Source organism: Amia ocellicauda, chromosome 16, assembly GCF_036373705.1.
Source record: "Amia ocellicauda isolate fAmiCal2 chromosome 16, fAmiCal2.hap1, whole genome shotgun sequence".
NCBI classification, from domain to species: Eukaryota; Metazoa; Chordata; class Actinopteri; order Amiiformes; family Amiidae; genus Amia; species Amia ocellicauda.
In genome coordinates this window covers 18,918,195-18,943,317 of record NC_089865.1, presented here as the reverse complement: position 1 = coordinate 18,943,317, position 25,123 = coordinate 18,918,195, and the positions used below count along the sequence as shown (strand labels likewise).

Sequence of the window (25,123 nt, the reverse complement as noted above, 5' to 3'; positions counted from 1 at the left end):
TTTATTTCTGAATTGAGCTACTATTTCTGTGGTTTGTTTATGTAGCTATTTCTGCAGTGGTCTGCATCATAGAAGTGGCTAAAATGATTCCTGGCAAAGAAGTGAACATATTTGATCTAATGTTTGAACGGTAACACAAATCAAATTGTTGTCATTTGAAGAGTTTTTTTTTGTTTTTTTTTCCCAATTTGTGTCCAGAAAGTGTACAAAAAAATCAGTGCTTTATTGTTAAAAATAAAGAAAGAAATGGAAAGGGATATATTTTTTTAATACCTGACATACAGCTACAGACAACAGACTTTGATTTCTACTTGTTTTTCAGCATAAACAACATTCCTGAAAGATGTCTGTTCTTCTTGAATGGTTATTGATAAATAAATAAATAACTTGGAAAAAATTAACAAGAAAAGTGTATTGGGGGGGAAAAAAAGGTTTGCGTAGTTTTATTTGTTGCGTAGTTTTATTTGTATTCAATAATGAATTAATTTATGCAGGGTAATCTGTGTTTATAAGGAATAGAAATGAAGCTGTTCCTAAGAACTTTGGGTGTGGGCCAGAGCTGAAGCTGTGTGTGTGCGTTTCCGTGTGTGTGTGTGTGTGTGTGTGTGTGTATATATATATACACTCACCTAAAGGATTATTTGGAACACCTGTTCAATTTCTCATTAATGCAATTATCTAACCAACCAATCACATGGCAGTTGCTTCAATGCATTTAGGGGTGTGGTCCTGGTCAAGACAATCTCCTGAACTCCAAACTGAATGTCTGAATGGGAAAGAAAGGTGATTTAAGCAATTTTGAGCGTGGCATGGTTGTTGGTGCCAGACGGGCCGGTCTGAGTATTTCACAATCTGCTCAGTTACTGGGATTTTCACGCACAACCATTTCTAGGGTTTACAAAGAATGGTGTGAAAAGGGAAAAACATCCAGTATGCGGCAGTCCTGTGGGCGAAAATGCCTTGTTGATGCTAGAGGAGAAAGGGCCGACTGATTCAAGCTGATAGAAGAGCAACTTTGACTGAAATAACCACTCGTTACAACCGAGGTATGCAGCAAAGCATTTGTGAAGCCACAACACGTACAACCTTGAGGCGGATGGGCTACAACAGCAGAAGACCCCACCGGGTACCACTCATCTCCACTACAAATAGGAAAAAGAGGCTACAATTTGCACAAGCTCACCAAAATTGGACAGTTGAAGACTGGAAAAATGTTGCCTGGTCTGATGAGTCTCGATTTCTGTTGAGACATTCAGATGGTAGAGTCAGAATTTGGCGTAAACAGAATGAGAACATGGATCCATCATGCCTTGTTACCACTGTGCAGGCTGGTGGTGGTGGTGTAATGGTGTGGGGGATGTTTTCTTGGCACACTTTAGGCCCCTTAGTGCCAATTGGGCATCGTTTAAATGCCACGGCCTACCTGAGCATTGTTTCTGACCATGTCCATCCCTTTATGACCACCATGTACCCATCCTCTGATGGCTACTTCCAGCAGGATAATGCACCGTCACAAAGGTCGAATCATTTCAAATTGGTTTCTTGAACATGACAATGAGTTCACTGTACTAAACTGGCCCCCACAGTCACCAGATCTCAACCCAATAGAGCATCTTTGGGATGTGGTGGAACGGGAGCTTCGTGCCCTGGATGTGCATCCCACAAATCTCCATCAACTGCAAGATGCTATCCTATCAATATGGGCCAACATTTCTAAAGAATGCTTTCAGCACCTTGTTGAATCAATGCCACGTAGAATTAAGGCAGTTCTGAAGGCGAAAGGGGGTCAAACACAGTATTAGTATGGTGTTCCTAATAATCCTTTAGGTGAGTGTGTGTGTGTATATATACATACAGTGAGGGGAAAAAAGTATTTGATCCCCTGCTGATTTTGTACGTTTGACAAAGAAATGATCAGTCTATAATTTTAATGGTAGGTGTATTTTAACAGTGAAAGACAGAATAACAACAAAAAAAATCAGAAAAACGCATTTCAAAAAAGTTATAAATTGATTTGCATGTTAATGAGGGAAATAAGTATTTGATCCCCTATCAATCAGCAAGATTTCTGGCTCCCAGGTGTCTTTTATACAGGTAACGAGCTGAGATTAGGAGCACTCTCTTAAAGGGAGTGCTCCTAATCTCCGCTCGTTACCTGTATAAAAGACACCTGTCCACAGAAGCAATCAATCAATCAGATTCCAAACTCTCCACCATGGCCAAGACCAAAGAGCTGTCCAAGGATGTCAGGGACAAGATTGTAGACCTACACAAGGCTGGAATGGGCTACAAGACCATCGCCAAGCAGCTTGGTGAGAAGGTGACAACAGTTGGTGCGATTATTCGCAAATGGAAGAAACGCAAAATAACTGTCAGTCTCCCTCAAGGCAGCTGGGACCAAGAAAATAATTGGTAACACACTACGCGGTGAAGGACTGAAATCCTGCAGTGCCTGCAAGGTCCCCCTGCTCAAGAAAGCACATGTACAGGCCCGTCTGAAGTTTGCCAATGAACATCTGAATGATTCAGAGGAGAACTGGGTGAAAGTGTTGTGGTCAGATGAGACCAAAATCAAGCTCTTTGGCATTAACTCAACTCGCCGTGTTCGGAGGAGGAGGAATGACCCCAAGAACACCATCCCCACCGTCTAACATGGAGGTGGAAACATTATGCTTTGGGGGTGTTTTTCTGCTAAGGGGACAGGACAACTGCACTGCATCAAAGGGACGATGGACGGGGCCATGTACCATCAGATCTTGGGTGAGAACCTCCTTCCCTCAGCCAGGCCATTGAAACTGGGTCGTGGATGGGTATTCCAGCATGACAATGACCCAAAACACACAGCCAAGGCAACAAAGGAGTGGTTCAAGAAGAAGCACATTAAGGTCCTGGAGTGGCCTAGCCAGTCTTCAGACCTTAATCCCATAGAAAACCTGTGGAGGGAGCTGAAGGTTCGAGTTGCCAAACGTCAGCCTCGAAACCTTAATGACTTGGAGAGGATCTGCAAAGAGGAGTGGGACAAAATCCCTCCTGAGATTTGTGCAAACCTGGTGGCCAACTACAAGAAACGTCTGACCTCTGTGATTGCCGACAAGGGTTTTGCCACCAAGTACTAAGTCGAAGGGGTCAAATACTGATTTCCCTCATTAACATGCAAATCAATGTATAACTTTTGAAATGTGTTTTTCTGGATTTTTTTGTTGTTATTCTCTCTCTCACTGTTAAAATACACCTACCATTAAAATTCTAGACTGATGATTTCTTTGTCAGTGGGCAAACGTACAAAATCAGCAGGGGATCAAATACTTTTTTCCGTCACTGTATATGTGTGTGTGTGTCTCTAATTGTTGTTGCTGTTTTCTTACTGGGTATAAGCAGTGGTTTGTCAGTGGCCTGCTGGCTCTACTGTGTGTGTTTGTGTGTGTGTGTGAACACTTCGTGTGGCATCTCTTCTCTAACTGCTCAAGCAGAAGAAGCCAAACAAAAGGAATGGAGTGAAGATTTCTGCATGAATGCCACTTTTTCCCTTTGGCCTTTTTTTAGATTCTTCTTTTTCTGGCTTGTTATTTATTTCTACAAAAACATGTCTGAATTTCTGTCTGTTAAGTAGCATTGGTCAGTATGCTCAGTCAATAAAGGGCTGTAGTTTTTACACTTTACTCTCTTTACTACCGCCACGCATGTGACAGAACAGATTTGTATGTGTCGACTTCCTCTGATGAGAAAAATCCATTCGTTTTTAGCTGGTTTTATTCTGATGAATCCATAAGCCCCCACACTAAAACATGATGCGGGTGATACACACAGTGCTGCACCATTGGCACTAATGCAGCTCTTTTGAGAGGGGCAGCAGTGCTGTTCGCTGCAGGCCCTGTAAATAACGCAGCCTGTAGTGGCTCATGGAGATCACATTAATGCACACGAGTGGAGTAGGAAAGAGATGCGCTGGAGTCAGAGGTCAAACCATCTGGAAGCTGGATTGAGAGAGGAATAATTGCCCCGGGCTTTATCGGTAATAGAATAAGACTGTACCACTAATGAGTTTTTAAATAAAGACGTCTCTGATGTACATCCTGATAAGACGGCTCTAGAGTGGGATTCTGGAGTGGCTTTCAGTTATTCCTCCGCTTTGCTGTTTAACTTGTAATCGGATATAAAAAAAAATGGCAGGTCTTTCGAGCCGCAAACGTTCCGGTATTGCAGGAGTTTACGGTTATGCATGTAGTCCCATAAATTGTGTTTGTTGTTATTTTGCATAATGACCACTGGCTTTTTGTGTCTTTTAAAGGGTCCGCTTGTAATATAATTTCTTGTGCATTTCAAATGGATACATTCATTTCCAAATGGGTAACAATGCCATTTATTACATAACTGCCTAATCCTGTGCATTAGAAGTTCTAGGGGCAGTGTAATCTTAGAATTTCATTATGTGTTGTGGTCTCGTCTGTCATCCGAAGGCTCTGGTTTCCAACTGTCAAATTCAGTGTGCTGGGATTTTCACATTCCACAGCTCTCGGGCTGGCTATGAAGCCATGCAAAATATGCACGTTTGTCCTGCCCTTCGAAACTGGAAAAACAAAAACAACCCCATCCGTCGTGTCAGATATGTCTTACATCCACCCTAAATGAAATCCTTATCATTAAGTATGTGTGATGGTTGAAATGGTCTGCAAACTATACTGGCATTGTCAAAACATATTTCTGGCTTTTTTGGTTGCGGTTACCTACTGACACATTTCAGATTAGGAGTTGAATTGAGCAGGTGGCCAACTAAGGCTGGGAGAATACTGTGCTCTCATGGGATTGGCTGAGATTGAGTTTTGTACAGTGAGCCAGTGGATTGTTGTGTAGCTTCTCAGTGTCACCTGTAGCTGTAGGTGTCAGCTGTCATCATAGTGCGAGACTAACTAAAACCTAATAAGTTTAAATGGTCTGACTGTTCTACTGTCAGAGCAGACTGTCTGTTGAGACTGATGGTCTCAGTATGTCACCGAGTTCCCAGGCATGGTGGAATGTTCTGCCTCAAAGTCTTTGCTTCTTGGCTGGATTTGGGAGTCAGGTGATCTGCACCAGCCCCTGAAACTAGAGTCCGTGAGGCTAAAGAGCGTGCATGCTGGCTCTTCTTGGAAAGTCACCCGTGTGTGGGAATAATAGACAGTAAACACTGTTAAGCCGTGGCAGCCGATCGGAGTTGTTTTCTTATTAATTTGGGGACACACGAGCTGTCAGTGTTGCTGTTCCGATGCTTGTGAAATAGTAATGAAGACCTGTAACGGAGCCCAGTCGGTGTGGATAACACCAGCCTAAGGGTTAGCAGGTAGGGGGTCCTGTCTGCAGCCTTCCTGGTACAGACAGCACTGCCCGCACTCCTGCACTGCTGCCTGCCAGCCCAAGCCCGACTCTCCACTCTCACAGACAGATTTTCAGGTGAGCATGTCGGGCTGTGAAGGGACTTCCTCTCAACTCACTGACTAGGGGAGCGAGCCGAGCCAGGCCTTTTCTGTGACCTGCTTTGAAGAACTTGTTAAATGGTTAAAGTTTGCCTTTTCCCTCCTGTTTCTCACTCTTCAGGGTTTTCTTTGTGTGTTGTTTCTAATTGTATTAAACTAGGTTCCAAATAGAGAAGTGTTTATGAGCTTAGGCCTCCAGGCTGGATCAGGTCGTTGAAGAGAGGAAAAAAAAAAAAAAAAAAGTATTTATTTTGGTCTTTACCTATAAACATGTCTTGAGCCAGCTGTCTGTTAATTAAACTCAACAGACAGCTAGAAACGGGCAGCACACTTCCTCTCTGTGACGTTGCAGTTTGAGTTTGTTTTCACTAATGGTGCTGACCAGAAAAGGCAGTGGTGCATTACATTAAACGCTTATCCCTGATTTCACAGATTTGACAGACATAAATAGGTTTGCTTCTAAATTATATCTGAATCATATTATTTTGTTTGCTACTTTCATATAGGGTGAGTGAGCAGAGATTTTGTAATAATACACCAGAAATAGTATTACCATTTTGATTTAGGTTTGCCTTTGTAAGCAGAAATGTCAACGCAGCAGTCTTTGATGAAGCTTTGCTCTAGATTGACGCTGTTCAAACCGCATCCTCAGAATATTATCAGTGTTGGACACTGTACAGAGGATCGATTCTGTTTTAACGATTTGCAACTTTGACTTTAGTGTTTATTTGTGAGGGTCGACTAAGTCTGAAATGACCTATGAACAGTTCTGAGATTTATTTTCAGGGGTAGCTGTCAAGCTCTGGTCTTCAGCCTAGTTGCGATAACATTTATATGATACCTTAAGATAATACATGTATTTGTAACCTATTTTAACGATTCCTTGTTGGATTTTAGATTATAATAAAAAGACTGTTAAGGCAATGAGGCTGGGTGTATTTACAAAACACTAGCATGATTTGCTTGTGGACTTCAGCATATTATGTAACACTTACATGCTACCCAACGGACCTTCCCTGTAATCAGCAATGACATTGTGGATTCGCAATTTGCAAAATAATAAATAAATAAACATCATGTGTTTGCATAAACCAAAACCCTCAGGAGCCTAACTTGGGAGAGAAATGTATAAGTGTCAATCCGACCTTTGGAATTTGAGCGATTTTATAAACTAGCCATTCAAGTGCTGCAAATGCAAAACCGGCTGAGTAAGTCACTTTGAAGCCGATAGTGAAACAATTCATGCTTGGGGAGATTGCTGCTGCAAGCTGGACAGTTTCAGGTGAGAAAGTCCAGACACTTTTTTTTTTTCTCTACCTTTTTCCACAGAGCAAGCACTGTCATTAATCTTCAAAGTTTTTTGTCAGATGAGCTGGAAGGGATGATTTGTTGTCTTTTCTCTTGAATCCTAAGCAAAGCCAAAATCCTTTATGAAGGGTCTGTGCTGCCAAAGGATATCTCTGAATTATTCGACGTATGACAGATTGAACTTGAAATAAGCATGTGAAGAGTATAGCTCCTTCTCTCCCATTGTATTTTTAGTCCCAGTTATAGGAAAGAACTACTATAGCAGTGGTCCAGCTTTTTGTCACATCTGCAAATGGCTGTCTGCTGTGCCTTCAAAAAAATGCCCTTTTCGTGTGTAAAGTTATTCATATGCAGATCAGAGAAGTCCCCTAAATCTGTAAATTGGAAGTGTCACTCTGAACTGTGAGGGCCAAATGTGGAGGGGTTTAAAAATAGTGATTTTAAATGCATTTAATTTCTTTTAATTACGAAATCTCTTTGAAAAGAAATGTGCAAGGACCAGCTGATGTCCCGCACAATAAAGAAACACTTTGACTTTTGTTTGTTTGTTTTTTGGGATGGCTTTTAAACACTAAATGTTTTGACAACCTCAAACATAATCAATAAAATATGCCACTTATATTATTATTTATATTAAAAGTTTAAAAGTTAGCATGAAAATAATCCTACTTTGCATTTTGCTAATGAAACCACACTCCGCTCTCAACCGAATCACTGGCCTTGAGGGCAGAGATTTGATATTTTCCTTCACAGAGGCGGCCACATGCTCCTCAAATCTGTCTCCTTTAAATGGGTTGGGAGCATCTGTTTCAGCCCCTCTCTTTGTATTGATCTGGTTCTGCCTGTTTTGGATGGCTAATGAAGCACAGCCCTCTGTTGTGTGTAGATTCTAAGCGCATCTGCTCGGGGTCTGATAGCAATGGGGGTGCGGGCTCTTTGTAGACGGGCTTGTCTAATGAGAAGCCTGCAGTGATCAGGTGGCTCCCCGTGGCTCTCCTGCTTCCCGGCTCTCCCTCGACGTGGCGGTGAATTCCCTGCCATGGCCAACCCCGATCCAGACTGTTCTTTCTAAAAATAATTTTAACCCCCTCACACACACATATAAACAGGTGTGTGAGGACGACTACAACCCACATTATGCAGAGGATAACTACATCAGACCTTTCAATTTATACATTTAAATTGCAATATTAAACTGAAAGAACTGGTTAAACAGTCTCCCTGCAAGGAACAGAAACCGACATATTACTGATTATGATACTGCCTGCTTTCTGCTGCTATTCCTGAAACCGACAGTCCTCTCTGTTCTGTAGTGTAAAATAATTTGGTAGAGCCAGATTCCAGCGGGAGAACTGGATTGTTTTGCTGTGTGCTACGTGTGCAGTTGGCTGAGTGGTAAAGGCTGCTGTAAAATATCAGTTTTTGTGTGCACTGCTTGAAGTATTTGCAGTTGTGCTCTATGTACCCGTGTGTGAAGTGAGCAGTGTGTGAACTCTGTCTTTGCTTGTATGTAAGCAGACTGAAATATTCTTCACCATTTTTTTTTTTATGTAAGAGGTTCTTCTGAATTTACTCTCCAACCTTTCATCCCTGCTGGGCTTTTCTAACAGCGCCACTCGGCATCCCTGAAATCCCCTGAAAGACTTGAAAGCATTTAATGTGCTGTTATTAATTGCTTTTACTCATTATAAAATGCATCTTTACACGACCGTGAGTTTTTCATGCTTCTTCACCAAAAGCCAAAGGTAACATACAGCTGGAGACCTGGCCTAGCTGTCAGTGGTCTCGTTGGGATAATTATGTATGGATATTAGTTTATGATAATGCTGTAGGTTTTAACTGAATGCAGGAAATAGAAATGCACCTTTGGAATGATGTTGATAACATACAGTGAGGGGAAAAAAGTATTTGATCCCCTGCTGATTTTGTACGTTTGCCCACTGACAAAGAAATGATCAGTCTATAATTTTAATGGTAGGTGTATTTTAACAGTGAGAGACAGAATAACAACAAGTGCTCCTAATCTCAGCTCGTTACCTGTATAAAAGACACCTGTCCACAGAAGCAATCAATTAATCAGACTCCAAACTCTCCACATGGCCAAGACCAAAGAGCTGTCCAAGGATGTCAGGGACAAGATTGTACACCTACACAAGGCTGGAATGGGCTACAAGACCATCGCCAAGCAGCTTGGTGAGAAGGTGACAACAGTTGGTGCGATTATTCGCAAATGGAAGAAACGCAAAATAACTGTCAGTCTCCCTCGGTCTGGGGCTCCATGCAAGATCTCACCTCGTGGAGTTTCAATGATCATGAGAACGGTGAGGAATCAGCCCAGAACTACACGGGAGGATCTTGTTAATGATCTCAAGGCAGCTGGGACCATAGTCACCAAGAAAACAATTGGTAACACACTACGCCGTGAAGGACTGAAATCCTGCAGCGCCCGCTAGGTCCCCCTGCTCAAGAAAGCACATCTACAGGCCCGTCTGAAGTTTGCCAATGAATATCTGAATGATTCAGAGGAGAACTGGGTGAAAGTGTTGTGGTCAGATGAGACCAAAATCGAGCTCCTTGGCATCAACTCAACTCGCCGTGTTTGGAGGAGGAGGAATGACCCCAAGAACACCATCCCCACCGTCAAACATGGAGGTGGAAACATTATGCTTTGGGGGTGTTTTTCTGCTAAGGGGACAGGACAATTGCACCACATCAAAGGGACGATGGACGGGGCCATGTACCATCAGATCTTGGGTGAGAACCTCCTTCCCTCAGCCAGGGCATTGAAAATGGGTCGTGGATGGGTATTCCAGCATGACATTGACCCAAAACACACAGCCAAGGCAACAAAGGAGTGGCTCAAGAAGAAGCACAGAAAATCTGTGGAGGGAGCTGAAGGTTCGAGTTGCCAAACGTCAGCCTCGAAACCTTAATGACTTGGAGAGGATCTGCAAAGAGGAGTGGGACAAAATCCCTCCTGAGATGTGTGCAAACCTGGTGGCCAACTACAAGAAACGTCTGACCTCTGTGATTGCCAACAAGGGTTTTGCCACCAAGTACTAAGTCGAAGGGGTCAAATACTTATTTCCCTCATTAACATGCAAATCAATTTATAACTTTATGAAATGCATTTTTCTGGCCCTCACTGTATACTATTATTTTGTCTATGATTTATTTTATATATTAATTAAACCAGAACTACCAAAGCCTCTAAATCCCACACCAGTGCTCCAAAAATCATAAAACTTGCCAGACTTCTGAACACCAATGGGATTTTTTGCTGTGCTGAAAATAGACCAGTCACATGGGTCATCTGCCAAATTGCATTAAATGTGAATTTTTACAGCCGTCTTCTCCAAAACCACTTGTGCTATGCATCTGAAACTTAGCGCACAAGGATCCCTTATGGTTTAGGTTTAGATTTGTTCAAATTAAGTCACATGATTTGGCAGCCATGTTGCGTCACTCTAAAATCTTCCAGTGACAACTTCTCCTGAACTGTAAGACCCACTGTGCTGAACCTTTGCATGCATGACTCTAGTTTGGTGCTCTGTCAAGTTTGTTCAAGGCGACTGCCTGTAATAAAAGACATGGCTGCCTTGGGCCAATTTATTATTTTGTATGTGCTGTGTCAGGTATGTTATACATTTGGTGAGGATTGGAATACAGTATATTTGATAAAACTTCACAAATGAGTACAAGTCCACTGTTTAAACTTCCATCAACAGTTAAAACATCTACTTTTCTGAAACTGTAATGCCTAGTATGCTCAAACTTTACCTACATGGTACATGGTATCTATTAGATCTGCAAAAGGGAAATGGCTGCATTAAAAAACATTGCGGTCACAAACAAATAAAATTACATGCAAAAACATTGAAAACTTTTAAAGCTTAGGCTAAGTGTTACACATAGTCTACCAAAATTGATACAGTGGTAGAGGGCTATGCTGTGTTTGTATAGGATGAGTTTCGTACCCATCAGTTACATGGCCTGGTGGACATATTACATGAACTGTCCAACTCTCCACAACTTTTACAGTAAATCTCTCCCAACCACACCTTCTCTGAAACTGTCTGTCGAATTGAAGTAAAACTTGGTATACGTAGCCTACATATTGTGAGGTCCCCTTTGTTGAAATCCAGATGGTGCATTATATATAAAAAAAAATATATATATGGCTTTTTTACAGGCCAATGAAATTTTAGGGTTGTGTTATTTGCTTATGTTGTTCTCCAAATCTGTGAAACAGTACAATACACTCACGAATGACATATCAATTAATATTTATAATCTGTGTAATCACAAACTGAAACCAGTTTCAATCCTTTTAGAGTTTGGCCACATTGTTAGGTAGCCGTATTTTGATTCCATAAATGTATGGACACACAAGGTGGTTTCACACAGGCCCATCTCAATCTGTAACCCTCAGCTAATGCTTGTTTTGTATTTGACAAAGCAGAACCATAGAAAGATATGACAAGTTGACCCCTTAAAATGAGGCATTTAGGCATGTGTCAACGTCAGAGTTTCCTATTTCAGGATTTAGATTTTGTGACTCTGCTCAGACAAGACATTATGCAGTATCTCCATGCAGACACTGATACAGCGATAAGTTGGTCATCACAGGAGACTGATTAATTATATTTTTGTTGTTGTTGTTGTTTGTTTGTCCCTGTTTTGTGGCACTGCGATCATGGTGCACCCTCAGACTCTGACCACATCCCCACTCTCTCTCTCCCCTCTCCTCTGCCTGACAGGTGAGGGAAATCACAGACCGCTCTTGGCACGTTGTGTAAGCTGAGCTGCAGTCCTGCCAGACCCCACAGAAAAATACCCAACAGGCAGTGCCATGACCGTCACCCCCGGGACAGGTAATCGCATCACTCACCTGGAAACTTATGAAAACATATCACTGGATCACAAAAGGCACTATCAATACTTTCAAAGGGGAGTACTGACTGAGTGATGGGACACTGTATGTAGGAACAACCCTAATGCTTACATCTTGCTTCGTTTCCGCAGTAATGAAATGGAAGTGTAGACTAAAGCCATTTTTTCTTAGGCAAGAGTAGGTTACTGAAATATTTGATTAAAAAAACTAAATAAATTCTCACCTTGTGTTTTTTATCACCCCGGAATGTTCTGCGTCTTTGTGAGAGGTCCTTCGAAGGGCACCAAACTGAAGCAGATGCAAATCCGCTGCATTTCCCTAATCATAACCGTTTAACCCCTGCCAGAGGCCTAATACTAAATAATTCAGTCACGGGTTCACCCTCTCTTGGCCTAGAGAGAACAACTCATCTTGACTGCTTTCCCTTAGCCCTCCTAGACCTTCACTAAGAGCACACTGACCTTGTGGGGGTCTAGCTGGTTAGTCATGAGCATCTGTTTTTCAAGAGCTAGAAGTTGATTTTTATTTTTACTTTTCTCAACCTACGTCATAAATGTGTGTGCTGGCACGTTAGTCATCCTGGTCGTTTTTTTAAATAAAAGGAGAAGTAATAAAACAGATCTGAAAAATGAACTCTCAGGTGCCCCCTTCCTTTCAAATTGTATCGATATTTAGAGGCGGTGGGATGCAGAACGTCCCTCGGCAGTTTGTAAAGGTTTCAGTAAATGTAATGCAGCCTGTCGGAGAGAACAATAATAATCATAATGAGAAATCAAGGAAACCTGTGATTTAGCGATACAAATGAATGTAGAAAAGGTTATTGTTGTTAAAGTCAATCCTCAGAAACTATTGGATTAAAAACCTGCAAAATAGCTTTTCTGTTAATTTGTTGGTCTCTTAGTACAGCTAATAAGAAAGAAAGAAAGAAAGAAAAAATCACTGATGAAATTCCCTTTCTTGTGCCCTCAAAACATATCAAGATATATGTTTCATTAGTGTTGTTGGTCACACAATAAAAAACGACCATTCAGTCTCATTGTGGATGTTTTTTTTTTTTTTTAGCTCTTATATTTTTGTTGTTTGTTCTTTCCAGTATTCTGTGCTGCACTTGGCTTTCCCTTTTCATTCCACAGTCCAGATTGTTTAATTTGATGAGTCACAACTGAGAGGGTCACTGCTGTTGTATGGTTACGTCACGTTGGGTCCGTTATGCAAAGTTGTTGTCCTTTTTCTTTGATTGATTTCTAAATTACAGATGAGTATTTTTAAAACGCCTGGGCCCAGGAGGGCTTTGTTGTGTGCTGCCATTAGAGTGGGAAAATCTCTGCCTGTGGTGAAATGAATTTACTTTCGTGAAGCATTAAGACTGAGAGTCCAGCTGGCCCTTGGGGTGGTTTAGCCTTATATAACCAAGCACTGGGACTAAAAGAAGTATTCTTACATTCAGGGCTCTTAGCAGGGGCATAAAAACCATCTAACCTGCAAACTTCAAATACAAGATGTCTTTGATTTGGTGATTCCCAGTGAGCAAACGATATCACAACCATGGACAACTCCATTAGCCAGTGTGTATTTATTTAATGAGCTGTTGGTGACTTCATTACTGGGTGACGGTGACCATGTTTGACAAGCGTCTTGCCTGGATTGCAGTGGCGCGCTGCATCTTCTTTGAAGGGCGTGATGAGAACCTTAATCAGAATCCTGAGCTTGTTTGTTCTCTTATCTTGGGTAAGCAGACAGGCATGGTTCTCGGTCTGTGATGCACCTTTGTCCTAATGCAGAAGTGAAAGAGTCTGCTGACACTCATGGTGAGGGCGCGAGGGATCAACATTTGTGGTGAATCAATAAGCTGGTTATGTTGACGTGCCTCTCCATATGAGAAAACACTTTGATTGTTGTGGGTGCAGTCCTTTGTATAGTGTTCAGGAATCCTGGTGGTTTCAAATACTCTGTGCATTTCACCTACCTGGGGGCAGTGAGAAAAGGGGGCGAATTGAAACAATCAAACATTAAGGTACCACCTGGAGGGGCTGACTTGCATTATTAATCACAGTGCCTTGAAGTTGTGAGAAATTATGCTCCAGCAGAGTCCTTTAGGGGTATGAATACCACATGTTAATCTACCTTCCGGAACTGTCTCAATGCATCTATTCAGTGATTTAAAACCCCAATTATTATTGTTGTTTTTGCCAGCTGTATCCATGTGCTTCAGTATTGCTTAAAATATAATCTCTCTGAACTCGGTAGAGTGTACAAACTTCGCTTCGGGCGATTGACCTTTTGGTATAGCAGGTTTGCCGCACTGATGGTGAGTACGGTGCTCCGAGGTGCGCCTGAGATGTTGGTTTGAGTGCGTGCCGGGGCTCTGACCACACATGCTACATATATGTATTTTATGACATCAGACCAGCAACCGCAATACACAAACAGCAATGTGAGTGAGCTAGCATTCCCAACTGCGAGTATCCCCTTTACTGCACAGATCAAGTGTGTACCTTTTAAAGACTTGGGAAAGAAGAAGAAGAGAAATTGTACATTTAGCTGCTGCATTACAGTAGCCATCCACATACACTCACCTAAAGGATTATTAGGAACACCTGTTCAATTTCTCATTAATGCAATTATCTAACCAACCAATCACATGGCAGTTGCTTCAATGCATTTAGGGGTGGGGTCCTGGTCAAGACAATCTCCTGAACTCCAAACTGAATGTCTGAATGGGAAAGAAAGGTGATTTAAGCACTTTTGAGCGTGGCATGGTTGTTAGTGCCAGACGGGCCGGTCTGAGTATTTCACAATCTGCTCAGTAACTGGGATTTTCACGCACAACCATTTCTAGGGTTTACAAAGAATGGTGTGAAAAGGGAAAAACATCCAGTATGCGGCAGTCCTGTGGGCGAAAATGCCTTGTTGATGCTAGAGGACAGAGGAGAATGGGCCGACTGATTCAAGCTGATAGAAGAGCAACTTTGACTGAAATAACCACTCGTTACAACCGAGGTATGCAGCAAAGCATTTGTGAAGCCACAACACGTACAACCTTGAGGCGGATGGGCTACAACAGCAGAAGACCCCACCGGGTACCACTCATCTCCACTACAAATAGGAAAAAGAGGCTACAATTTGCACAAGCTCACGAAAATTGGACAGTTGAAGACTGGAAAAATGTTGCCTGGTCTGATGAGTCTCGATTTCTGTTGAGACATTCAGATGGTAGAGTCAGAATTTGGCGTAAACAGAATGAGAACATGGATCCATCATGCCTTGTTACCACTGTGCAGGCTGGTGGTGGTGGTGTAATGGTGTGGGGGATGTTTTCTTGGCACACTTTAGGCCCCTTAGTGCTAATTGTCATCGTTTAAATGCCACGGCCTACCTGAGCATTGTTTCTGACCATGTCCATCCCTTTATGACCACCATGTACCCATCCTCTGATCGCTTCTTCCAGCAGGATAATGCACCATGTCACAAAGGTCGAATCATTTCAAATTGGTTTCTTGAACATGACAATGAGTTCACTGTACTAAACTGGCCCCCACAGTCACCAGATCTCAACCCAATAGAGCATCTTTGGGATGTGGTGGAACGGGAGCTTCGTGCCCTGGATGTGCATCCCACAAATCTCCATCAACTGCAAGATGCTATCCTATCAATATGGGCCAACATTTCTAAAGAATGCTTTCAGCACCTTGTTGAATCAATGCCACCTAGAATTAAGGCAGTTCTGAAGGCGAAAAGGGGTCAAACACAGTATTAGTATGGTGTTCCTAATAATCCTTTAGGTGAGTGTATATCTGTAATGGTTCTCTCTAAAAGTTAGCAGCTGATGTAAGTAAAGGCATGGCACAGCAATAGTATACCAACAGAGATTCAGCTGCTTTATACACATTTGGGTAATTAGGACCGCTCTCTGACAATTTTTTTTTTTTTTTTAAGCTTTCACCTCCCAAAGTCCAGGTTCATTCCTCACTCGGATAGATTGCTGCGTTGCGTTCACCACAGTCCCAATGGCATGCGGTGCCGCCCTGTAATTCGTCTCTAACATCTCATTTCCATGTGCCAGTCAACTCACTTTTCCCTTGGTGTATGGCCACTCACTCTATTGTTTCTGTCTTCAAGCTGTAATTCTATTGTTCACCAGATGTTCTGACAGCATAACTCATTGACTTTCTTAATTTTAGTGCTATAAATAAAACCAAAGTTCTTAGATGGTTAGGAAGCTTGCACCTGATGGACTGATACCCACTTAGCCGACCGCACTGCACAATGAAAGTTGAAAATGACTGACTACTAATCGGCATTAAAACCTAATTCCTGATACTTAAACTAAAATGAGTGTAGCTTTTAAAACAGCAGTTATGTCAAGTGCTAGTATAAAGGATTTCCTTTGAAAGCAGCAGTAACAATTCTTTTTTTTTTTTACTGTGGTTCTGGAGCTGTCACACATCAAACCACAAAGCCTTTTGTTCCAAACCTCTTAATCCCATGCTGTGACACCATCATTAAATTTGCTGTTGTGTCCATCTCTCTCCATCCAGACACCCACACTCACACACAAAACTGCGGCTACACACAGAGTGAAAGCAGAGATAGCGTAAGAGCTTATAATATCTATTTTCAAAGGCACAGTTGCCTCACAAACACACACACACACACTTGCTTCAGCCCAGACGCAAACAAACAAAACCTACACGCTCTGCTCTGAACTCTACAGCCAATGTCACTTCGGTGGGGAGGTAGCCTGCTGGTACAAAGACTCTATTGGCTCTCTGTCTGCCCTCCCTCCCCTCCCCTCTTTCGCTGCACACACCAGAGGGTCCCAGGAGCCGAATCCTCAAACAGTCCGTTTCATTCATGAAAGCGTGACGTCAGCACATACAGCCAATTTGCCGCTCCTTTTGCAGAATCGAGTGGGAGGAATTTTCTCTGCACCGTCCTTCCATCTCCTCCTCCTCCTCCTCCATTCTCCCCCTTGTGTTATTTTTTTTTTCCACCACACCGTGCCAGAGAAGGAGCACCATGCATCTGAGCTCTGTCAGCTGTAAGTAACCAGCAGTCCCCTCTGCTCAAACCTTCCTTTTTATTTATTTAGCGGGGAAAGATGCAGCTTGTGGTTTGTGTGCCTGTGTGTGCGACTGTGCGGCTCTGTGCGTTTGTCTCGGTTTAACGGGGGATGCTCGTGTCGGATGCCGTCGCTGTTTTGATGCCCTTTGGTGAAGGACAGGCAGAGAGCGATTAAGTGATGCTGGAGAACGAGAGAGAGAGGAGCAGATGTCTTGAGAATTGGGCGGGGGGGTGGGGGCATTTAAAGGGAAGCGAGGATGTCAGTGTCTTTTGTTGGAAAGAAAACAAATGAGAAATAATAAATCTGCACATTTTTATCTATTCTCTCCGTCTCTGCCCCACATCTGACTAAGGCCCTTAACCATCTTTAAGCTGGCATTGTTGCCCAGGTGCTAAGCCGGACTTACATAATGGGGGCAGGACTGCTCGTAGCATCTGGAGCTTTTTGGCGTTACGAACGGATGTAGAGACCGGATCAGCTGAAACAAATGGCTGTGCTGATTGACTGGCTGTAATTATTCTCTAATATGGCTGCAGCAGGGGGGACCCACTTAACTGTGGATTTGCGATTCTTTCTTTTTTTAAATGTTATCCCCCTTAACATTGCTGTGATCTTCCACCCAACCAAAGAATAACAACCCTCTATCAAAATGCAGTCGTATATAGAGCCTGGGGCTGCAGTCTTCTCTGTATGTCCTGATTACTATTAATGTATTTATTTCTTTATTTTCTTTGTTTTGCTTAAGTATGTCGAGGAGGGTATGGGCTCTGTGCAAAAAGCAGCAAGTGTATTTATTGATTTGTCTTTATATAGTGTAGCTTGGATATTACCAAGTCAAGGCAATTGCAAGAGCCTGCAGCAGTCTTTGCAGCTGCTAATTATTTGGCTTGGCCCCATAGAGATGCCTAATTTAGCCCTTGCTTCCTCATTGTACGTCAGTGGTTGATCTATTGTCCATTGTGGATATGGTAATTATGATACTCCTGGACTTCTTCTATGAAAATGGTAGTTTGTTTTCCTGTACTAGGGCTTACATTGCTATTTTGTAGCAATTTTCTACCAGGCTTCTTCCGGAGCCAGTGATTCCGTGTCCTTTGTTACCGCTCCGAGACATTCCTGTTAAGCTTTTGATCAGTTGTGCCTGTCAGTGGGGCAGGGGCTGGAGCAGTAGTAGAGCACACTTATGTTGACTGGTAAATTTTAATTCCTGAAAATAAAAATGATTGATTTAAATACATTTGCATAGATACACTGTGATTGTGTTGGCCAATATCATGACCCTTCTGGCTGTAGCATTTAAATATATATATATAAAAATCAGGGCTTGTGTGAGTTTTTTGTATATTATATAAGTATGTTTGAATGTTACTGTCTAGTGGTGATTGCAAATTATACTGCAATGTCCAGAGAGACAGGCTGCATATGTGAAGATAGGGTTCTTGTTTGTGAGGGTGATGTTTTTCTGCAGTGTACTTTTTTTTATGTTGGGGGTGGGCGGGGGGTGGGTGAGGGAGGCTTGTAATGTGGGGATTGATCATGAGTCCCTGTCTTGAGTGCTCGCTGCACTGGATGTGCGTCAATGTGTGACACAGATCAGCAGCTGATGACGAGCCGGTGGTACCTGCCTCCTCATTCATGAATCTCTGAATTCTCCCCCCACCGTATGCAGGGCTTGCGTGGGTTTTATGAATGAAATTGATGTTTGGTATGTGCGTGCGCGCCCCCTGCACGTACGTACGTGTGTATGTGTGTGTGCTTGTGTATGCAGGTCTCGTGTCTGAAGTGAGATGTATAACATACACTGTCTGAATACCAATCCCTCACCGAGCGGGGGCTGAAGAACAGCATCACAAACTCAGGCGTCAGGTTGGAGGAACTGCAGCAATTTTGGAGGAGTGAGTTCTGAAATGCAGCCAGATCGGAAGGGGCATAAAGAGTCCTGACGTTGTTCAGTGCTGTTCTGGAAGAATAGACAACGCATGCCACTTAAATATCAGAGCTCCATTGCACATTCTTAGCAAGATCTTCACCTTCTTGCAAATGGTTCACCAAATGAAACATCCCACATGCCTGACCCAAGATTAGGATGGCTCTAAATCTTTACTCTTCTGAGATTCTGCACAATGCTTTTAGGGTGTTTGTGCTTTATGATGTTCATTTATGTTGGAGATCCACTATTACTGCTGTGATTTGTAATAAGTAGAGCTGAATTCCAAAAGCATTTTGAACGTTAACCTCATCCACATATATGGCTCCTCCTGCTACTATTGATTATTCTTTATTATTAAAAAAATCTTAATCATAATTGTAGTCATAATCATAATGAAAGACTTGGCAAATGTTTTTACACTTACAGAGAACAGAGGGTAAATTACGCATCAGAAACTGCTGCTGCAGTGTCACTTCCAGAAGGACATTGGTTTAACATCTCATCTGAAGGACAAAGCACAGTAGCTTACTCAGGATAACATTGAGTTGGAGGCAGAGCTGGAGAATAGGTTTATCTCTCACTAAAATAGTCTCCTTATTCTAAGAAGTACACAAACAATTGCATGACCCTATGTGCTATTCCATAATATATTATACATATATTTTATCCACATCATTGTCATCATCAACCTATATTGATCCACTGCTGAAAGATCCTCCCCAAGATGCTTCCACTTGTTCCACAACATCTCATTTTGAGGTCGCACCAGGAAACTTTTAATTTAATCTCCCTATTTTTTAACATAATTCTCTCTCATAATAAATATAACAAAATGCTGTCTACATGGGTTGATGCCTTCAAAAGAATGCATGCATTAACATGAGTTGCAATACAAATTTTCTAATTTTGTATTTGGCCTTGTTTTACGTCCTGTGCAAACAGTACACCTTAAGAAAAACAAAATAATGAAACCAGAGCAATTATTCAAATCTGTTCATACATATATATATAATCTGTCCAAAGCCTACTACAATCTAGAGGTATTGTTTATTCAGAAGCATAAATAGTAGTTACATAAGTCTATATCTTTGTATTTTCAATGCTGAGACGCTAACACAATAAGACAAACCAATGACAAAAAGCAGTCAATGTGGGCTTTTGTAAGTACAAAGTCTGTCAAATAAGCATACCAAGGAAAATGCAAACAATGATTCATTAAATATAAATATCTGGTGAGCCTGAATAAAAAAATAAAACAATTTAAAAAAGCCCAAAAGATCTGTAGATGACCTGGTTGTTAGTGTCTTGGAAATGAATGTTGAACAAGGCTAATTAAAGAAAAGTGCAGAGCCTTTTGTTCTGGTCTCTCTTCTCTCTTCAGTGCCTCAGTCCTTGTGTGGGTTCAGCTGTTGTTTTTCCCCCTAGTTTCAGAGGAGCCCTTTTAGTGGCCTTCTCAAAGCTTTGCGTGGGCACTTCTTGCCTGACATTGCACATGAGTCACTGCTGGTGAATTTCAGGGTTAAGAGGGGATAACAGACTCCAAAGTTCTGATTACTTTCACTAATGCCAATCAGCTACTTCCCCTTTAACATTACTGACATTAATCAAATAAACATACTGACCCAGTTCAGAGATGAAGACCGGGCATGTAGCGAAGATGGCAAAGTCATTCATCACACCGTTGCAGAAGAAACTGAAATGTACTTAAATAGAAACAAAATAAAGAAAACTCTAAATACCAACACCTTTTTCTGCTGCAGTTGTAGCTTGTGAAAGCAGTTCTAAGCTTGTGAAGCTCTGGATGCTTTCTTTGGAAAAAGTCCCCAGTATTTCCTTCTCCTTCAGCCTTTAATCATAGAGACCAGCAGTTTAATACGAAGGGGAAAGGCTGAGGGAAGAACGGCTTGACATCACATCCCTACCGTCACTCAGGGGTGGCAGTTATTAATACACGGGATAATCAGCAGAGAAAATGAATAGGAAGTGAGAGTGCACAGTATGGTCCATAGTGGGGATAGGCGGACATCGGTGCCCTCTTTGTCACACTCGATACAATCTGCTTCAGCCTGCGCAAGGGCCTGAAATGTCAAATGCCCGGAAACATATGCCTGCCAAGAGCCGAGACTGGGGGCAGGCTTGCAGCAGAAGGCACTGGATCATTCTGTGGGAGAGAGGCACGGGGAGAATTCTGCCTGCGATAAAATGGAAGCTAAAGAGCCTTATTGTTCTGGGTAGCAGATGTTTTCTCCAAGTCAGCACCCCCCCTGCCCATAACAGGTTGCGACTAAAGAGGCCTTGAGCAGCAGGATCGCTTGTTCGGCAGTTGTCGTCTTCATTTTTGCTGAAGGGAAGAAGCTGTCCTACAGAAAGTATAAAATGTATGGATGTGTGGTTGCCATGTTAATTTGTTTTGTTTTGTTTGTTTTTTATTCTGTAGTGAAATGTCCCAATGGAAATAGGGATGTGAAAGGTTGTCTTTCCTTGGCCTCTGACTGAAAGGTGTTTTGCGATTTCAACTTGCAAATAATGGGTATTCAGAGCTTGAAATCATCGCTGTTGATGTAGTCTATCGTCCTTCAGGGTTTCAAATTCCACACACAATGGTGTCTGAAATAGCTCTATGGACCTAATATGTGTTTGTGAGTATTCTGGCTACATAATGTAAAAGCTTTTTTTTTTTTTTTTTTTTTTCATGCACTCAGTCTGTGATAGATAATGTTTTTGAAATTATATCTTGGGCTATGTTTCACAGATCTCTTTATCCAGGCTTTATAGCACGATATCTAATATGACACGCACAAGACTGCTACACCATCTGTAAAGCAGTGACTTAAATGTATACATTCAGATGCCAACACATTTTTGTTTGAACACTTCAGTGAAATTATTGTGGATTCATTTAAATATCCATAAACCAACAGTCTGCAGGATCCTTTTCTAAGTCAGTACAGAACTACATACTGATTAGAACTCCAGATCCATGTCTTTCACAAGTCTTACTAATTAATCTTATTAATGAAGCATGTGGGGATCTGTAGATTAGAGAGGTAATATATTGGTGTGTATTTTGTTGTTATTACTATTACTATTAGATCAGCAACTAAATAGGAAATGCTGCTTGTTCCCGATAAGAAATCAAAAAGCAAATTGTTTTCAAATGGAGCACTTTTGACGTGCGAGAGACCTTAATTATTATTCTAATGGATTTATCAGGTCTGAAAGTATTTTAATGTTCTTAATTTGTTCCAGACACGTAGAGAGTGCAGCTAGGAAATTGACTTTCAATTGGGAAATAATAGCACATCTGGTATACATGGTTAGCACTAATGCTGGCTTTTCTTACCTTAAAATCAGATTAGAATTACTTTGATTTGGGCTATTTGGGGTCTGTCAGATCAACCCTCAGATTGAGTGACACTGTCCTGAGATCCCCACCAACTGCTTTTATTCCCAGCAGTGTATAAGTGTCATGTAATACAGTGTATGTGTGTGTGTGGTGGTGGTGGTGGTGGGGGGGAGATCGTAGTCTCTATTCCCAATGTGTGCATTTGGGACACTGCGTGCTGTGGTTAGTGCTGATCTATCTCTCTTCAGTGAGATTATTTGATTATTGATTATAACTTGATTATTTTCTCTCTCTTTCTTTCTCCCTCTCACTCTCACTCTCTCTCTAATACTGCCCTGGATCTTCATTTCCCCACAGGACTGGTTGGATTTAGAGTAGGGCTGGAGAATATATTGATTGCTTTCAAGCACAGCTGTAGGCATGTGAAATTTTAGCTGACTCTGAGTGCTGTTGTTGGTCCGGTTTGTTTACTGGGCGCACAGTTTCTACGTACCTGCCTCACAACGCAACTGCTGCTACACACCTTAAAGCTGGGTATTTGTACTATTAGTCACTGCTGTCTGTGAAAGGCACACTGCCCATGATGAACGCCACATTAACTTTATAAGCACTTTTCAATAAAGTTCCATGAAGGGGACCTGCATTGAAGCTTTAGCCAAAACAAATTTAGTTGTTTTTTGCTTTTTGCGTATTCTCTTGTGTTTCCTGTGCTGTTATGGTGTAATTTCTTTGTTGAAACAACAGTCATTTTTCATGGTAATGCAAACTACTTATGGATGCTGATTGCAAGAAATCGTCAAGGGGATGAAGGTTTGTGTCGCTGTGGAGTGTCTGGGATACTCGTTGTGCACTGAAGCCTGCTTAAGGCAAAAATCATTCTGGTGCTCGCCTAATTGCGTTCTGCATTGGGGAATGTTGTCTTTGATGGAAGAAGTAGTTCAAATGGCTCGCAACAATCTAATTGTTCTCCACATCACTATAGAGTTTCCACTGACAAACAAATTCTGTTTGTTTTTCCTTCCGGAACGGATGGAATTGTTCATTGATCACATTATTATACCCTGTGGTCTAACGGAGCATGAACAATGGCTGCTACCCATTCAACAACCAAAGAAAACATAATTCTACTAACAATTCCATCACAGAAGATACTCTTTGAAACTGGTTTTGCTGGATGTCTGACAGATGTGCTTGTGGGACATCAGGACCAAAACCTGTTTGTTTGATTACTAAAGCTAGGTTCTTGGCAGGCTTTTATGAAGAATCTATAGCTACAACAATAATACAAATATATATTGACAGCTGCTGCATACTCTTTTTTGTTTGTTTGCATCTTTGTTCAATTTGCAAAAAAAAAATCTACCTTTGTCCTGCAAATGAACTCCCATCATCTTTTGCAGCAGAAGCAATGCATACTGAGAAAGGTTCTGTCCTGAGCTGTAGTCATGATTTGGCAGTCAGCGGGTGTACATGTCCTGAGGTCGGCCTTCTCCATTCTCACATGTCCTTAATGTGTAGAGAACAGCACTTTGATTCGATGGAGAGGCCCACAAATGTTTTGGAGGGGAAGACGGTGTCCTTCAGCACTTCGCATTGCGTGCTGCATGTCTCCGGAAATCAACTGAGACCCGCGGGTCTGTAATTGATAGCAGTGGACTGGGGCTCTGATGATAAGGTCCAGCCATTATTAATGGGATAACAGCAACTGACGGCATCAATAATTCACTATGGGCTGTGGATTAATGTTAGCCTTGCTGCCCTCTCATTACCAGAGAAGCCATTGACTTTGCCTCGCTGCTGTCCAGATCGCTTACCTTTTTGCGTGACTGAAGGGGTTTGATTAGAAACGCAGCTGATTTTAATTGGGCCATTCAGGCATTCGGTATCGCTGTTTATGGTCTGAAGTACTTGATGGATGGATGGATGGATTGATTGATGGACAGAAATTTCGCATGGACGGGGGTGACATCTGTTTTGCTTTGAAGCAGTTCTTTCAGCGGCCTGGCACCCTTAGGAAGGAGCATTGTCCTTTTCCATGCAGGACTTCCGCCGACCCAGACCTCCGCTTATTTTGATTGGACTAAATGAGCTCTGTTCACAATGAAAGCCATTAAATGCCCATGAAATGTACATATTTTTTGCCGGAAAGTAACTGCATGCTGTTGATTGTATTTATTTATTCATTTATTAGTCTATAACTAAGTGTTCCTTTGTGTGCATTCACAGCTTTTTCTGGCTTTGTCAACATAAACCCTTTTGGAATGGCAGCATTGCCTTCATTCTTTCCTGCGTGTCTAATATGCAGTCACTGGTGCCTGAACCCACACACCAGTTCAGTAAATCACGGCAAATGACAGCAGATGTAACAAAAGGAACCTGGATCCGATTAAAGGTGGACAATCAGGGCTCCTCGTGAAATAAATACTCTCTAACTTATTATTGGTTTTAGTCTTCAGTCTTTCCAGAGTTTAACATACTGGGCCAGTGGTAATTATGCAAACAATAGGATGTCTATAAGTGAAATCAACTACCCTATTCACCGACCAGGTTCTCAGTGGTCTTTTACAGGAAATAGGGTAGTAAGCACCCCCAACCACGTTCCCCCCACCCAACCATCTGACTGAAACCTATCTGCATGAAGGACTCCCCGTGTGGAATTACAGAGTGGCCTCAACACAAATAAGCCTTGTTGTCTCGCAAGTAGAAAGAAATGATTTATAGCGTTACCTGAGAGAACAGTCTCTCCTTCCTCTTAATCTTTCAGCGTCAAATCATTGCGGCCCCGCGAAGGGGTGACCCTGCATAATTCATGCTCTCCTGCCAGCTCCTTGGCTCTCACCAGGCTTGTATTACCCAGGCCGACACAGTGGCAGGGGCGCGCTGTGCACACCAGGCTGAGATATCTGGTCACCGTGCCCCTGCCCGTTCAAAGCAAATGCAAACACTGCTTGCCTCATTGCAAGTGGACTTTGTCATCTTTCCCTGAGCAAATTATCTCTGTTCAGTGTAAACATTATTATTATTATTTTTGTTTCCTTCAAAGAGCGACTTTATTGGGTAAAGCTTTATGGCAGTGGAAGTGGGACTATCACTGTTAAATATTAGCTTCTAAAGAATAGCAACCCAGAGG

At 42.1% G+C, this 25,123-nt stretch overlaps 1 protein-coding gene across 2 annotated transcripts in view; it reads left to right on the top strand.

Annotated features, from left to right (window-relative positions):
• Positions 1–25,123, top strand: part of map3k13 (mitogen-activated protein kinase kinase kinase 13) — a 46,429-nt gene that overhangs the window by 5,893 nt on the left and 15,413 nt on the right. Inside the window, exon 2 of one of the 2 annotated variants that reach the window (XM_066687668.1) lies at positions 11,519–11,632. The gene's annotated coding sequence lies outside the window, so the exon portion shown is untranslated. Of the gene's footprint in view, positions 1–11,518; positions 11,633–15,913; positions 16,694–25,123 lie in introns of those variants that run through there. The other variant, XM_066687669.1, reaches the window with a different exon arrangement.